Genomic DNA, 17,795 nt, shown 5'->3' with positions numbered 1-17,795 from the left:
TGGGTTGCATTCTCCAGGGGATCTTCCCAACTCAGGGATTGAACCCAGGCCTCCTGCATTGCAGGCAGATTCTTTACTGTCTGAGCCATTAGAGAAGCCCAAATTTCTCTTACATTTAATAATTTTAAACAAAAAAGTCTCAGAAATCTGTATACTTCCTACTTCATATAAAAAGTCATGATTATTTCTGCCTGGCAATATCTCAACTCTTTTCTAAGGGACCTAGTAAGAAAGATAATGAAAGGGCTTGCACAAAAGTCTTATTTTATAACTCAGTGATTTTTTTGTGATTATAGAGAGATTAAATACGATTTCTGGACCCATTCCTAAGCATAATTGATTCTTATATGATTTTAGGGTCCTAAATGTGCATTTTTATAAAGATCTCAGGTGATTCTGAAAGAGAGAGTCCACCTGATCATGCTTTGAAGGTCACCTCCACAGAGAAGGCAGAGCTGCTAAAACAGCTGAGCCGCAGACCCCGGATGAAATCGAGAGAGCTGCAGCGTTCTTGTAGTTTGCGTTAATAGGCAACAACTCTGACCGCCTGTGAATTTTTGTCAGGAGAGTCCAACATTATGACTGTCCAGCAGGCTGACTTGTCTGGACTACATGCCACACCCTCTGCTTTTGGTTGGAGCCAGTCAGTGAGCAGCCCCGGCAGAGGATTGGAGGGAGGAAGATGGATGGAGTGGGGATGGTCAGTCCTTGATCCCCCTGCAAATTGCCTTAGTCCAGGCTTGTCTTTGCACAGAGCATCATTGCTTATCGCAAGGTGGCCTGCCAGTCACAGGTCTGTCTTTCTGAGTTCCAGCAACCACTCCACCTCCTCGTTTCTTAGAACCTGGGATGTTAACAGAGTCACTACTGCTGGATTTGGGTGCTGCATATGTCATGGCTCCCCTTCATCTCTTTGACTTTTATTTGTTTATTCATTTTATTGAAACATAGTTGATTTACAATGTTGTGTTGATTTCTGCTGTACAGCAAAGTGGCTCAGCTATATATATTATATATATATGTAAAATATATGTATATATCCTTTTTTCATATTCCTTTCCATTCTGGTTTTTCATGGGGTATTGGGTATGGTTTCCTGTGCTACACAGTAGGACCTTGTTGTTTATCCATCCTATATACAGTGGTCTGCATCTGCTAATCCCAGACTCCCAATCCTTCCCTTTCCCGTGCCCACATTGTCAACCACAAGTATGTTCTCTATGTATGAGTCTCTTTCTGTTTTGTAGATATAATCATTCATGTCATATTTTAGGTATTTTATGCACCAACACTTTCTCTGTGAGTTTTTTTCTAATTTGAGTATGTTGCTTATTTCTTGTTGTCTATTGGTGTAAAGAGAACTGGAAGACACAGTGGGACAGTATAATATGGGTATAATCTGAATTCTATGAGTAAATAAGAGGATAAACACAATAAAAAATATGTAATATATAAAAATACAAAGCAAAAACAAAAAGAATAAATATCCAGGATGGATTAAAGATAAATAATCTTGATATAGGACAAGCAAAGTGCATATAAAATAATAATAAATTGATATATTAAATTTATGTATAACAGATACTGAAGAAAAAGAATCCAAGAAAAATAAAAGACCTTAAAATCTGTCAGAATGAAAAATGGATTACACATAAATGAGTAGTAGTTAAGTTGATGTCTTTCTTCTCGTTTGCAATGAAGGAAGCCAGAAGACCCTGGAATAATAGATTTAAAAGAGTGAGAGAAAATAACTATCAACCTAGAATTATAGACTTGGGAAAATGTTTCAAGGATGAGGGTGAAATAAACATATTATAGTTTCAGACAACATAAAAACCGAGAGAGTTTATTTCTAGCAGACTAAAGACATTTTAGGCTTCCCTTGGGGCTGAGCTGGTAAAGAATCCGCCTGCAACGCGGGAGACCTGGGTTTGATCCCTGGTTTGGAAAGATCCCCTGGTGAAGGGAAAGACTACCCACTCCAGTATTCTGGCCTAGGAAATTCCATGGACTGTATAGAAATTTTTAATGAATGTGATATAGGAAGAAGGAAAATGATCCCTTAGGAAAATCTGAGAAGCAAGAAGAAAGTCAGCTCAGAAAATGAAATACATGTGGGTACATTTAAAAAGTATCAACTATGTCAATTGGTAATGATACATCTAATTTCTGGAATTTAAAAATATAGATTTAAAATCTTGAATAGCAATGGCATAAAATTTGAGAGGTGTATATTTCAGTGTATTAAATAAAGCTCCCCTTATTATAAGCATGACAGTCAATGTTTAGGGGGTCATACATAGAGGCTCGGCTTCCCTGGTGGCTCAGTCGGTAAAGAATCTGCCTGCAATGTAGGAGACCTGGATTGGATCCCTGGTTTGGGAAGATCCCCTGAAGAAAGTAATGGCTACCCAGTCCAGTACTCTTGCCTGGAGAATTCCATGGACAGAGCAGCCTGGCAGGCTACAGTCCATGGGGTCGCAAAGAATCGGACACGACTGAGCGCCTAACACACACACACACACACACAACACACACAGGCTAGGCTTGTATTTCAGTAGCAGAGATTTAAGGCAATTATCTGGGAGTAATTCAGGGGAAAAACATCTCATACAGTTCGCAGTATCCAGAGAAGTACTTGACATTTTGCAGTTTCCTCTTCTTAGCATCCCTACAGCAAAAGTGAAACTATATTTTGCCTTCAGACAGGAAGGTACAAGACGGTGATGGGTTGAGATACTGAGGGGATTCCTTTGCCTGATTATTTGGAAGGAGTCTCAAGAGGGGTTTCTATTCCCAACCACACATCCTTTCTTTCCAGAGAGGCAGCTGGTAGAGAATTCTACTTCTAAATTAGAGACGGGGTCCGCATGCTGAGTGGCTGACATGATAATAACTCAGAGCAGGGACTACCAGCCAGAACAAGGATCCCTTTCCTCTGCCTCAGGGTTTTCTTTAATTGAAATAGATTTCTCTTCATGTTTTATGCAGTTCTTATACTCGAGCAAACTGCATTTTATGGACAAAAAAGAAAGGTCATGGAATCTCTTCTTTGATTTACTGCTTTAGGTGGGGCCTGCAAGGAAAGTACAATGAATTCTGCTTCTTTGCAATGCTGGGCGAGTCCAGGCAGCCCATTTGGATTCATTTTGGTTTGACTGCTTCCTACAGACAGGGTCTTAATTTCTTCCAATAAGAGCCTTGGCACACACTCACAGACGGGCAGGCTCTCCACGTACCTGGTTAATTCTTAATGCTCTATTAGGTTCTGAATTCAAAGCCCAGACTTTAACTTTCAGTCAACAGCAATACCTGACCTTGGGTGCCATGTTTCAAGGGCAGTATAAGCAGTTTAATAACCTAGGAAGGTTTTCATCATTTGTTTCACTGTACATTTTACCATTACTCACAGGGTATGAAAAATAAAGAGACTGATTTATTTTGCTCAGAACAGAATTCCATCTTTGGTCTTATTTCAGAGATGAGTATAGGTCCCAATGCATCCAATTGCTTTTCTGGAAGCCTGGTAGCTCTCAATTCACCTTACAAGTAGCTTGAGAGGCATGGTACTTTGGAGGACTTGGCTTCATCTGCTAAATACAATCTGTCCGGTGAGTGAATTAAGTCAGACAGAAAAGGAGAAATACTGCATGACATCCCTTATATGTGGAATAGAAAAAGTAATGATACAAATGAACTTGCTTACAAAACAGAGACTCATAGACTTAGGAAATGAATTTATGGTTGCTGGGGGGAAGGGATAGTTAGGGAGTTTGGGAAGGTCATGTACCCACTGCTATATTTAAAACGGATAACCAAAAAGGACCGACTGTGTAGTGCATGGGACTCTGATCAATGTTATGTGGCTGCCTGGATGGGAGGCGGGTTTGAGGGAGAATGGATTCATGTATACATATGGCTGAGTCTATTCTCTTCTCGCCTGAAACTACCACAACATTGTTGATTGACTATACCCCAATACAAAATACAAAGTTTAAAGTTTGAAAAAAATACAATCTCTCATGTCTTGTATGCTGCTTATCAGCATCATGTTCTGACATGAAAATAATTTAGCCGCTAATGTTAATTTGTATTTTTCTCAAATAAAAATAAAATATTAATTTACATTTTCTCAAGGAAGTTTCACTTTGTCTAAGATCTAATTTTTTTTTTTTTTTTACGAGCAGGATTTCTATCAAACAATACAAGTAAAAAATAATTTTCCAAATAAAAATTTCCCAAAACAATGCCACAGTGAGTTTGAACTCTTTTTATATCCTTCATTTGTTTTTTATTTAACAGGCTTCATAGAATTCAACAAATTTCTATGGAGAAGATAGAGGGGTAAGGAAGGGCTTAGACAACCTTCAATCAGCATGGGATTCTTTTTCTCTGTTTTGTTAATGAGTCCCACTTATTCTTAGTTTTGGATAAATGAAATTCAGTTGATAGGGTTCTGTTTTGTGAGGTGGCATGGGATCCTATATTCCACATCAGGCACTGAAGGAATGTCTATATTTTGTGAGCCTGAAATCTGCTTGTTCAGGTTACAAAAGTTCCTCTTTATTCTGGAATAGGAAGATCCATATGTATTTTAAAAAAACAGAGTTGTAAAATTTTAAACAAAATGTGAAGAATATCAGTATATACATGAAACATAAATGTACAGCTCAATAAATTCTTGTAAAATGATCATTCGTATAATCACTGCCCAGGTCAAAATCAAATGTGTAGACAGCACTCCAGAAGCAGCTCTGATTGTCCCTCCCAAATATGAAACCCAAATGTGGCCAATCTTAGCTTTAATATAGTAGTTTAGTTTTTTCCCAATTTTGGAAATATAATTAACTAGAATCATTATTTATATACATTAATCTGTATGCAAAGAGTCGTACATGATGGAGCGACTTAACAACAATGTATATACTATCTGTCTGTAATATATGATCAATAAATGGATAGACAGATACAGAGATAAAGATGTAAATGCAGATGTGTATACTTCTGTTGCTGAGATACCTAAGAGTAGACTGTGGGGTCTTTTGTTACATGTTTCTTCAAATCAGTAGTGAATAAAAATTGTTCCCAAATAGTTGCACCATGTACTCTCCTATGAATAGTACTGAGTTCCTTTTGCCCCATGTTAGTAGCAATTGGTGGTGCCATTCTCTCAAGTTTTAGCCCCTCTGCCGCATAAGTAGTAATATCTCATTGAAGTTTTAATTGAAATTTCACTGATGACTAGTGAAGTTTGAACACATATTCAATTGTTAGTCTTTTCTTCGTAATTCTTGCCCCATTTTTCCAGTGTGTTGGCTGTACATTTTCTTATTGATTCATGAGTTATAACATTCTGGATATGAGGTTTTTCTTGACTTAGAAGTGTTACATATGGTACTTTGCATGATATATTTTGATGAACAGACATTTGAATTTTAAACTGGTTTGTGTTCTTAATGTTTTCCTTTAAGGTTGATGTGTTTTTTTTGTATATGGTTTAGAAAAATCTTCCCCTATAGATATAAAGATACGTTGCTTTATTATCTTCTGGAAACTTAATTTTTTGCTATTCTTACTGAGAGCTACGGGCTTCCCTGGTGGCTCCGATGGTAAAGAATGCGCTTGCAATGCAGGAGACCTGGGTTCGATCCCTGGGTTGGGAAGATCTCTTGGAGAAGGGAAGGGCTACCCACTCCAGTATTCTTGCTTGCATAATTCCATAGACAGAGAAGCCTGGCAGGCTACCGTCTATGGGGTCACAAAGAGTCGAACACGATTGAGTGACTCTCACTTTCACTGAGAGCTACAGTTCATCTGGAATTACTTTTTACATGATTGGATATATACGTTTTCTCACTTTCCATATGGATATACTGATTACAGAACTTTCAGGGTGTCCACTCAGCGTTCTCAGACATTGACACAACACATACATCTTTACATTATTTCCCCTGTATTAAGATGTATCGCTAGTATCTTCTGAGTTAGCATTTAGTTAGCATTTATGATTTAACTGAGGGCTTCCCTGGTGACTCAGATGGTAAAGCATCTGCCTGCAATACAGAAGACCTGGGTTTGATCCTCTGGAGAAAGGAATGGCAACCCTCTCCAGTATTCTTGCCTAGAAAATTCCACGGACAGATGAGCAGTCCATGGAGCTTCGAAGAATCAAACATGACTGAACGATTAACACTTTCACTTTCTATGATTTAACTGGTCAGACATCAAAACTTTTGCTTCAGACGGGAGATAGGGATGAAAAAAGAATTGAAGAATGACTAAAATTCTCTCTGCTCTACCAGCTGTTTTCAGAGAAAACCCCACATGGCTGTCTCACCTCAAGGAAATCTCTGTTAACAGGCTTGTCCCAAACTTGATGCTGCCTTGGGCTAGCCCAGCCATTGGGCCTTCCTGTCCTCTTGTTTCTGAGACTGCCACTTTAACAGGTAACATTCTAAGTTAAGTAAGGTCTCTCTGCAAAGGTAGCGAAGCTGTTGGTTTCCATAACCTGCCCTGTTCTGGTTAAATCCTCGGCCCTGACAGAGTTTGTGGGGTGAGGGGTTTGGGAACCATAGGTAAGAACTCCACAGGCCGGTCATTCTTGTGGGAACCTCCATAGTCTTTAAGAATAAGTGCTTCTGCTGGGGGAAAGTTTGTTTCTTGAATGCTGAAATGTTTGTTTTGGACACTTCCAGTCAACTTTATATTTGCTTTCTTGGGGAAAGGATTTGTTGACCGCTTACTCCATCATGTCACAGATCAGAGCTCACTGATGATATTTTAAGTCACAAAATATTTCATACTTTTAAAAACTAAGTAGAATGTGCATGTGTGTTGTATAATAGATTAATCAAATATTCGGTTATCATTCAAAGGTGAGAAATATGGATTGAAAAAAAATATGGGAGATGTTAGCATACTGCTAGAATTTAAAGCCACGAAAATAAGTAAGATCACATAAAAAGTGATTTACATTGAAAAATTATCCTAGAACTAAGACCTGGGACGTTTAAATATTCAGAGGTTGATGAGTTGATGTGGAAACAGCAAAGGAGACAGAGAAGGTGACTACTGAGATATGGAAAGAAACAGGAGCAATGCCATGTAAACCAAGTGGGAAAAAGTGTTTTGTTTCGTTTTTCAGCTGGGTGTATTCAGCTGGGTTAGATCTTGCTGTAGCTAAATAAAATGAAGACTGAGATTAATACAGCTGTTTTGGTTACATAATGGTCACTGGAGATCTTGCTCAATGTTGTTTCAGTGGGATGGGATCAACAGAAGTTTTATTGGAGTGAATTCTGTAAATATGAATGGAGAAAAATTAATTCCAGGTCATAATTTTGAAGAGATTTTTTTTCTATAAAACAAGAAAAAATGACAGGGGTATAGCAGGAGCAGTCCGTGGAGTCAAGGGAAATACTATTTAATGCAAAAATGGGAGAGAATAAAGCAAGATAACAGGTACGATCTAGCAGAGAGACGGTAATTGTTACAAAGAAGGTGGGAGCTGATTGTCTATCTTTATAAAAGACTTAGAATTAGCTCTGGATATTGAGGAAGAGGTTGAGGAAGTTTGCAGAAGGAACACAGAAATATAGGGGAAATTAGAGGAGTTGGCTTTGACTAGGAATTCATTCATAGTAACAGAAAAAGGCAAAGCACTGGGCACAGGCTCGGTGGAGATAAGATGTCGTAGTGAGACCTCCTGGAAGTGGAAGGTGTCTTTGAGCCTCAATAGGTAGTAAGGCCATCATTTGAGAATGAGGATAGCAGATGAGATGTTTTATGTTTGAGGAAGAGAGAGGAAGTCAAGGTAGAGTGGAATATTTGATTCCCTCAAATAGACAAACTTGTGTTCCTAAAACAACTACATCATTTTTGTTCATCTGATACAGAAAGAACAGATTTCAATGAATCATTGGCTTTGAACTCAGTAATTATATTTTTTAGATAAATTTAAGCGTTTAGATTCACTGCTACTGCTGCTGCTGTTAAGTCACTTCAGTCGTGGCCGATTCTGTGCGACCCCATAGACGGCAGCCCACCAGGCTCCCCGGTCCCTGGGATTCTCCAGGCAAGAACACTGGAGTGGGTTGCCATTTCCTTCTCCAATGCATGAAAGTGAAAAGTGAAAGTGAAGTCACTTAGTCGTGTCCGACCCTCAGCGACCCCATGGACTGCAGCCTACCATGCTCCTCTGTCCATGGTATTTTCCAGGCAAGAGTACTGGAGTGGGGTGTCATTGCCTTCTCTGTTAGATTCACTAGGCTTTGTAATATCCCATTTTGCATCATTGCCACCCACTCAGCATTAGAGCAGGGAATAATTACTGTTTCTGCATCATGCTTTGCACTGTTTCTGGATCATGCTTTGCACTGTTTCTGGGTTTCACAGCGGGTTGCAAAAACCAGTAGGAGTTGTTCTCAGCGTCATAATGTTATGTTTCATAGGTACAGACATTTTTTTAAATGAAGCTTGATAATTCCAGGTTAACTATGACTTTGAGGTTAAAAGTAGTGCCACTATGTTACTAATGCACCATTTTGCTCATTACTATTTATAACCCATCCATTTTCATTTGCAGGTCAAAGTCAAATAACAAAAAACCAATATAGGTGAACAATACATTCATCTAAAGGAAACATCTGTAATAGGTTATTCTAAGCAATCAAATGAGTAAACCACTGCAAGTGGCTTGCTCTTGTTATTCACTTGCTATATCATGTCTCTTTGTGGTCCCATGGAGTGTAGCACACCAGGCTCCTCTGTCCATGGGATTCTCCAGGCAAGAATACTGGAGTGGGTTGCCATGCTATCCTCCAGGGGATCTTCCTGGACAAGAGATCAAACCCATTTCTCCTGCATTTGCAGGTGGATTCTTTACCACTGCAAGTGGCTACTTATGTGAAATATCTATTTTCTCTACAAACCAAATAATTTCCATCAGATCAGATCAGTCACTCAGTCGTGTCCAACTCTTTGCGACCCCGTGAATCGTAGCACGCCAGGCCTCCCTGTCCATCACCAACTCCCGGAGTTCACTCAGACTCATGTCCATCGAGTCAGTGATGCCATCCAGCCATCTCATCCTCTGTCGTCCCCTTCTCCTCTTGCCCCCAATCCCTCCCAGCATCAGAGTCTTTTCCAATGAGTCAGCTCTTCGCATGAGGTGGCCAAAGTACTGGAGTTTCAGCTTTAGCATCATTCCTTCCAAAGAAATCCCAGGGCTGATCTCCTTTAGAATGGACTGGTTGGATCTCCTTGCAGTCCAAGGGACTCTCAAGAGTCTTCTCCAACACCATAGTTCCATAGTTAATCCTAATTTTAACTTTCCACTTTGACTATTTAATACCACACAGGCTAATAAACATGCAACGTGAATTGCACTATTTCTTCAGTATTTGTTGTTGCCTCTATTTGAACTAATGAACAATACGCTACTAAGCAGATAAATTGTGAATATCATAAAAGTGAAATGATAAATTTAGCAAATAGAAACCAACTGCTGCCAACTATATAAAATCACCTCTCTTAGATAATATATCACCAAAAAATTTAGCGGGTTAAAAACAACCCTTTATTTCATAGGTCTGAGAGTTGGAATTTGGGGTTGAGGTCACTGAGTCTGGGTGCTTCTGATCTCTGTTGGGCTCATTCACATGTCTGCAGTCAGCTGCCAGTCTGACTGGGTGCTGGCTACCTAGCTTGTTTTTCTTCCTCCCGGTTTTGATTAATCACTGGGCCAACACTGGTCATATAACAGTGGAGGGCTCAAGAGCAAGAAGACAAAAGTGCATGTCCCTGGGGGCTAAGCTCATGACTGGCAGCAGCACTTCGAAATATTCTAGTGATTGAAGCAAGTCACAAGGCCAGCAGACATTTAATAAACCCTAACCCTTGGTGTGAGGACCTAAAAAATCACATTGCACAGGAGCCTGTATTCAGACAGGTGAATCATTTTGGTTATTTTTGCAACATTTACCAAGTGAAAAATTAATCTAGGTTGCCATGCCCTCCTCCAGGGGATCTTCCCAACCCAGGGATCAAACCTGTGTGTCTCATGTCTCCTGCATTGGGTTCCTTACCCCTAGCACCTCCTGGGAAGCCCAATCCAATGAACAGTTATAGTGTAATCATTAAAAATGTGCACGAGTAAAAATACTGGAGAAAAAGAGAGGGAAATCTGAAATTAAAAAAAAAATTAATTTTAAAAAATCAGGTTATGTGATTTATTGAAAAAATGCCTCCATGATTGGGAATCAGCTTTGGCTTTATTATGCAGTGGCAGAAAGGGAAACACACACCATGAAGAATAGTGGGGGTCATTCCAATAGAGGATGTTAGAAAAATATATAATAGAATTTGGGTTTGTGTTAGGTGATTTGGGTGACAGTCTAATAAAGGGAAGCCTAGCTCTGAACTGGATGTGTCAGGGAACTGGGTGTCTTAATAAACCTTATCTGGAAGAAAGGATGACTCCAGTAAGCCAGAGTATAGAGTTGTAGCTGGTAAAGACATGGCAGTGACTCATGTTAGGCAGGATGGAAGGATGTTTGATGTTTTGGTGGTTTGCACAGAACCTCAGCTTGCACCTTGACAAATATATTATAGTACCCTTAGTAGACTTGATTTGTTAGAAGTTTATATTAGGCTTCAGGTCATAGTAACATTGCTACATTTCCAAGGAAATAGTTTCTTCTCATTCCCCTTCAAATTATTTGCTGTTTATCTTGCACAGTTATGGGGCTTCCGTGGTGGCTCAGATGGTAAAGAATCTGCCTGCAATGTGGGAGGTCTGGGTTTGATTCCTGGCTTGGGACAAACCCTCAGAGGAGGGCATGGCAACTCACTTTAGTATTCTTGCCTGGAGAATTTCCATGGACAGAGGAGCCTGGCGGGCTATATCTGTTTCATCCACTGCCTCTCAATCCACTTTGGTTAAAACATTTAGCAATGTCCTTAAGATTAAGATTTCCACTGTTTAGAAGAATATATTGTACTAAATTAGGGTCACTTTATGTGTGGTTTTATATCATGGCCTGAAAATACACTTTTAAGTATTTTATCATGAAAAAGAGAATGATTAGTCTAAATCTCAACAAGAAATGAAATTCATGTACAATAAGTTATATATAGAGCTTTAAGGGGGATCATTTAAATTTTCTTTGAAGCAGTTTGTCAGTGGAATAAACAACTTTATTCACAAGTTTATTTTTTCCTAAAAATTTTATCAAATTTTTAAAGTTTTAGTCACATTGATCATAGGAAATAAAAGAAAACAAGGCTAAAAATAACCCTGTAGGTGGCAGTCAAACTCTAAAGATGAATTTAAATTTTCTTCTTGTTACAGCTGATTGCTATCCTTGGAAAGCACTTTTTAAAAAGCCAACACAATTTATAATATTCTATTTACCACCATTTTGCAATATGTTTGAATTATTGGTTCAGCAGTAAATAATCCACCTGCAATGTAGAAGACCCAGGTTTGAACCCTGGGTCAGGAATTCTGCTCGAGAAGTAAATGGCAACTCACTCCAGTGTTATTACCTGCTGCCAAGTCGCTTCAGTCGTGTCCGACTCTGTGCGACCTCATAGGCGGCAGCCCACCAGGCTCCCCTGTCCCTGGAATTCTCCAGGCAAGAACACTGGAGTGGGTTGCCATTTCCTTCTCCAATGCATGAAAGTGAAAAGTGAAAGGGAAGTCACTCAGTCGTGTCTAACTCTTAGCGACCCCATGGACTGCAGCCTACCAGGCTCCTCCATCCATGGGCTTTTCCGGGCAACAGTACTGGAGTGGGGTGCCATTGCCTTCTCCCATTATTACCTGGGAAATCCTATTTCCAGAGGACAGAGGAGCCTGGTGGACTATAGTCCAGTCCAGTTCAATAAAGTCCCTCAGTCGTGTCCGACTCTTTGCAACCCCATGGACTGCAGCACGCCAGGCTTCCCTGTCCGTCACCAACTCCTGGAGCCTACTCAAACTCACATCCATTGAGTCGGTGATGGCATCTACCATCTCATCCTCTGTCATCCCCCTCTCCTCCTGCCTTCAATCTTGCCAGCATCAGGGTTTTTTTCCAAATGAGTCAGCTCTTCGCATTAGGTGACCATAGTATTGGAATTTCAGCTTCAGTATCAGTCCTTCCAATGAATATTCAGGACTGATTTCCTTTAGGATGGACTGGATGTATCTCCTTATAGTCCAAGGGACTCTCAAGAGTCTTCTCCAACACCACAGTTCAAAGGCATCAGTTTTTCAGTGCTCAGCTTTTTCTATAGTCCAACTCTCACATTCATACATGACTACTGGGAAAACCATGGCTTTAACTAGACAGACCTTTGTTGGCAAAGTTATAGCTCTGCTTTTTAATATGCAGTCTAGGTTGATCATAACTTTTCTTCCAAGGCAAGTATCTTTAAATTTCCTGGCTGCAGTCACCGTTGGCAGTGATTTTGGAACCCAAGAAAATAAAGTCTCTGTTTCCATTGTTTCTCTATCTATTTGCCATGAAGTGATGGGGCCAGATGCTATGATTTTAGTTTTCTGAATGTTGAGTTTTAAGCCAACTTTCTCGCTCTCCTCTTTCACTTTCATCAAGAGTCTGTTTAGTTTTTCTTCGCTTTTTGCCAAAAGGGTGGTGTTATCTGCATATCTGAAGTCAATGATATTTCTTCTGGCAATCTTGTGCTTCATTCAGCCCAGCTTTTCTCGTGATGTACTCTGCATATAAGTTAAATAAGCAGGGTGACAATATACAGCCTTGACGTACTCCTTTCCCAATTTGGAACCAGTCTGTTGTCCCATGTCCAGTTCTAACTGTTGCTTCATGACCTGCATACAGATTTCTCAAGAGGCAGGTCAGGTGGTCTGGTATTTCCAACTCTTGAAGAATTTTCCACAGTTTATTATGATCCACACAATCAAAAGCTTTGGTGTAGTCAATAAAGCAGAAATAGATATTTTTCTGGAACTCTCTTGCTTTTTGATGATCATCAGTGTTCTTGCCTGGAGAATCCCAGGGATGGGGGAGCCTGGTGGGCTGCCGTCTATGGGGTCGCACAGAGTCAGACACGACTGAAGCGACTTAGCAGCAGCAGCAGCAACAGGTTTCGTGAACCGTGAAATTCCAGATGTTCAAGCCGGTTTTCGAAAAGGCAGAGGAATCAGAGATCAAATTGCTTTTATAGAGAAGAAAAGGAAGTTGCGGGGTTGGGGGAGCTACCATGAACAGAGTGCATGGCTTTTCATTGGTTGAATCCTCGTCAAGAATGGAAAGGAAAGGAACCTTTCTTTTCCTCATTGGGCTCTGCTGTTGTCACAGCATGTGTGAGCTCCCCCTTCTGGTGTTTTTCGAGATTTATGTTTGTTAATTTTTCACAAATGCTTTATAAAATTGAAGGCAGCTTTGGACTTCCCTGGTGGCTCAGATGGTTAAGCGTCTGCCTACAATGCAGGAGACCTGGGTCCAATCCCTGGTCAGGAAGATTTCCTGGAGAAGAAAATGGCAACCCACTCCAGTATTCTTGCCTGGAAAATCCCATGGATAGAGGAGCCTTGTAGGCTACAGTCCATGGGGTCACAGAGTTGGACATGACTGAGCGACTTCACTTCACTTCACTTCACTTTCCTTTATTTAAGTTGAATAATCTTCATAGATTTATCCATGTTAGTAGGTATTCCTTTAAGATGTTTAAATTGTTAAATCTTCCAGTTCTTCACTGGCCTCTTCAATATTAGCTGTCAGCCATAAATATTTATCATTTGCCTGTTTAAAAAACTTATTAAAAATGAATCCAGCTTTTTTAGTGGATATTTTCTTGTAATAACAATGCAAGCCATATAAAATATAAAATGCGATATTTTTACATTTATCAATTAGTCCTTTCCCAAAGTAAGTGAAAGTGAAAGTGTTAATCGCTCAGTCTAACACTCCGTAATCCCATGGATTATAGGCCTCCAGGCTCCTGTGTTCATGGAATTTTCCAGGCAAGTGTACTGGAATGGGTAGCATTCCCTTCTCCAGGAGATCTTCCTGACCCATGGATCAAACCTGGGTCTCCTGCATTGCAGGCAGGTTCTTTACCAATTGAGCTATCAGGGAAGACCTAGAGTAATATCTTTTCTAAACTATAAATCACCATAAAAATTGTAAAGGTGGCACTTCACTTTTCTCTTTTAGTATATTGGGATAGATCTACAAAGTAATACATATTTAAATTTAGCTTCATTTTAAGTATACTTTTAAACATTTGTGTTCTCCCTTTAAAGTTTTTTTTTTTTTTTAACAGTTATTACTTTTTCTAAAACTATATGTTCATAAGAATCTCAAAGAGTGTATCTGGAGCTGGACCTTTCTAGGCTACAATTTGTTTATCTGAAAAACCAGGAAGCCAGATTAGATAAGCCCTCAGATTTCTTCCAGCTTTAGGTTAGAAAGCGTCAAAAGAGAAGGAAACTCATTTTATTTTTTCTGATATACTAAATTTAGGTTGTTCTTTCTTGTCTTTCTAGATTATACCACATTTACTTCTTTGTCTTTTTAGGTTTTCTTTTGTGGTCTTCCTCACCAGTGTTTTCTAACGTAGACGCATTCCCATTTATGTATCAGCTTCTCCTCTAGGTTCACTGTAACCTTGCTATCTAGTTAAGAGGAAGATGGCTTTGGATATGGCCCCAGGGCGATGGTGAGAGAAAAATCAGAGGGTCTCCCTTGAAAGAATTGGGATGTTACATTTTATTTCTGGGAGGCAGTGATTTTGCCAGAGGGAAAGAGTCATTCGACTTTAGCAGGTTTTATTTTTCTTACTATTTTTACTTTTGCATCTTTACCCCTGAACTCAGGTGCTTGAACCTACAAGTCTGCTAAATCCTTCCATGACTTTTTATCACATTACATACAACAGTCTTTCAAATGTAAGGTCAGAATGTAAGTCTCTTTTGATATCATGGTTGTAAAATGAGAAGGGGTGCTTATTTCAGATAAGACCTCTTTTACCATCCATGAAAGTGTTATTCATGCATAATACCTGAATTTTACAGATCAGTAAAAAAAAAAAAAAAGAATAAAATTGAGAAGATGGAGTAATAATGTTTGTAACTACTGAAATCATAAATGCGTGGCTGGATAATACAGCAACAGGTCATTTATTTCACTCCCTTCATCGTCGGAGAAATCTGCTGTTAAATTACCCAGATAAATGGGTCTAAAATCTTTTTATGCTGCACTGTAGCATCAAGGCCTAATGCTTCTTTTTCAACATCGTTAAGTCATCAATTTAGGCTTTTAATTATGTTTCAGTCATTGGACCTCCCACATATTGTTGTTCAGTTGCTAAGTCATGTCTGACTTGTTGTGACCCAACTGCAGCAAGCCAGGCTTCTTTGTCCTCCACTATGTACTGGAGTTTGCTCACATTCATGTCTACCATCTGCAGTGATTTTGGAGCCCAAGAAAAGAAAATCTGTCACTGTTTCCATTGTTTCCCCTTCTATTTGCCATGAAGTGATAGAACTGGATACCATGATCTTAGTTATTTGAAAGCTGAGTTTTTAAGCCAGCTTTTTCACTTCCTCTTTTACCTTCATCAAGAGGCTCTTTAGTTGCTCTCTGCTTTCTGCCATTACATTGGTATAATCTACATATCTGAGGTTGATGATATTTCTCTTGGCAATCTTGATTCTAGCTGTGATTCATCCAGCCTGGGAGTTCATATGATGTTCTCTGCATAGAAGTTAAATAAGCAAGATGACGATATACAGCTTTGACGTACTCCTTTCCCAATTTGGAACCAGTCTGTTGTTCCATGTCTCATTCTAACTGGTACCTCTTGACCTGCATATAGTTTTCTCAGGAAACAGGAAGGTGGTCTGGTATTCCTGTCTCTTTAAGAATTTTCCAGTTTGTTGTGATCCACACAGTCAAAGGCTTTAGCATAGTCAATGAAGCAGAAGTAGATATTTTTCTGGAATTGCCTTGCTTTCTCCATGATCCAGTAATTGCTGGCAATTTGATCTCTGGTTCCTCTGCCTTTTCTAGATCCAGCTTGTACATCTGGAAGTTCTTAGTTCACGTACTGCTGAAGTCTAGCTTGAAGGATTTTGAGTATAACCTTGCTAGCCTGTGTGTGTATGTGTGTGTGTGTGAAGCTGCTTCAGTCGTGTTTGACTCTTTGCGGCACAATGGGCTGTAGCCTGCTAGGCACCTCTGTTTATAAGATTTTCCAGGCAAGAATACTGAATTGGATTGCCATGTCCTTTTCCAGGGGATCCTCCCAAGTCAGGGATTGAACCTGAGTTTCTTATGTCTCTTGCATTGCAGTAGGGTTCTTCACTACTTGGGCCACCTGGGAAGCCTCGTTAGCATGTGAAATGAGTGCAATTGCTTGGTAGTTTGAACATTCTTTGGCATTGCCCTTCTTTGAGATGGGAATGAAAACGGACCTTTTCCAGTCCTATGTCCACTGCTGAGTTTTCCAAATTTGCTGACATATTGAGTGCGGCACTTTAACAGTATCATCTTTTATAATTTTAAATAGCTCTTCTGGAATATACTTTCCACATATAGGACTTTTTAAAAAAGACTAGAAAATAGTAATTGAGCAGAACTCCTTAACACATTCAAATTGTAATTTCCTTAATGCTTTGAGGGCAATCAAAGGAGACAGTTGCACATTTTCTTTTGAATCTTCATCTCTCAAGTTAGTCCTGCTTAATTCTAGTTATGAATTCCCAACTCCTAAGTCACTCAAAGTTCAAGATTTATACAAAAAATGATTTCATCCCTGAATTTTGGAGAAATATGAAAGTGGTAAAGTGATTATTTTCTCTTCTCTTAAAGGACTACAAAATAACTTGTATAAAGCAGTATAATTGTATATAATTGTACTGTTTGGTCAAGAACATATAGAAATGTTATTTGCCAACATAACAAAGGAGGTGGGTGGGAACAAAGCTGTATTGGGCTAAGGAAATGATACCAGGTGGTCATTCAAAGCTACAGGGACAAGTGTAGAGAACCAGAAAAGGTACATGAGAAGATATAAATATGTATACGATAAGTGTTATAAATCTATACCTGCTCTCATTTCTTTTCTCAGCTCCTTAAAAAAAATACAATTAAGTAATAATTAGAACAATTTATTGTTGGATTGGCATGATATATAGATGCAGTGCAAATAAGAATAATACCACAAAAACCCAAGCTCTTCAGAATTAATGTTTTTGTATCTCAATGGAATCATTCCAATATAAATCTAGAGTATATTCTAATAAAATATATACAAAAATCCCCAGAGCAACTAAGAAAATTGTTTCTTAAAAAAAGTGAAAATATATTAAATAAATTATGTTACATTTAAAAATTTACTTAGTGCAAAAATACTTAATGTAAAGGAGGAACAGAGGAATAAAAAATATATTAGGCAGAAAACAAAAGCTTTGTGCCAGATATAATCTAACTCTATCAATAAAAAATTAAATGTAGATAAAGGAAACAATCCAATCATTTTATATATCTATATCTATCTATCCATCTACATATGTATTTAGATAGATATCTAATTGTACCAAACCAATACAATGACCTATACAGGTTAATAAGGGGCTTCCCTGGTGGTGCTAGTGGTAAAGAACCCGCCTGCCAATGCAGGTGACTAAGAGACATGGGTTTGATCCCTGGGTTGGGAAGATCCCCTGGAGAAGGGCATGGCAACCCACTCCATTATTCTTGTCTGGAGAATCCCAAGGACAGAGGAGCATGGTGGGCTACAGTCCATAGGGTCACAACGAGTTGGAC

At 39.1% G+C, this 17,795-nt stretch overlaps 1 protein-coding gene across 1 annotated transcript in view; it reads left to right on the top strand.

Annotated features, from left to right (window-relative positions):
* Positions 1-17,795, top strand: part of C27H8orf48 (chromosome 27 C8orf48 homolog) — a 286,378-nt gene that overhangs the window by 86,345 nt on the left and 182,238 nt on the right. The window lies entirely within an intron of this gene.

Source organism: Bos javanicus, chromosome 27 (genome assembly GCF_032452875.1).
Source record: "Bos javanicus breed banteng chromosome 27, ARS-OSU_banteng_1.0, whole genome shotgun sequence".
NCBI classification, from domain to species: domain Eukaryota; kingdom Metazoa; phylum Chordata; class Mammalia; order Artiodactyla; family Bovidae; genus Bos; species Bos javanicus.
The sequence above is the reverse complement of the archived record's forward strand: the minus strand, read 5'-3'. Positions and strand labels throughout refer to the sequence as shown.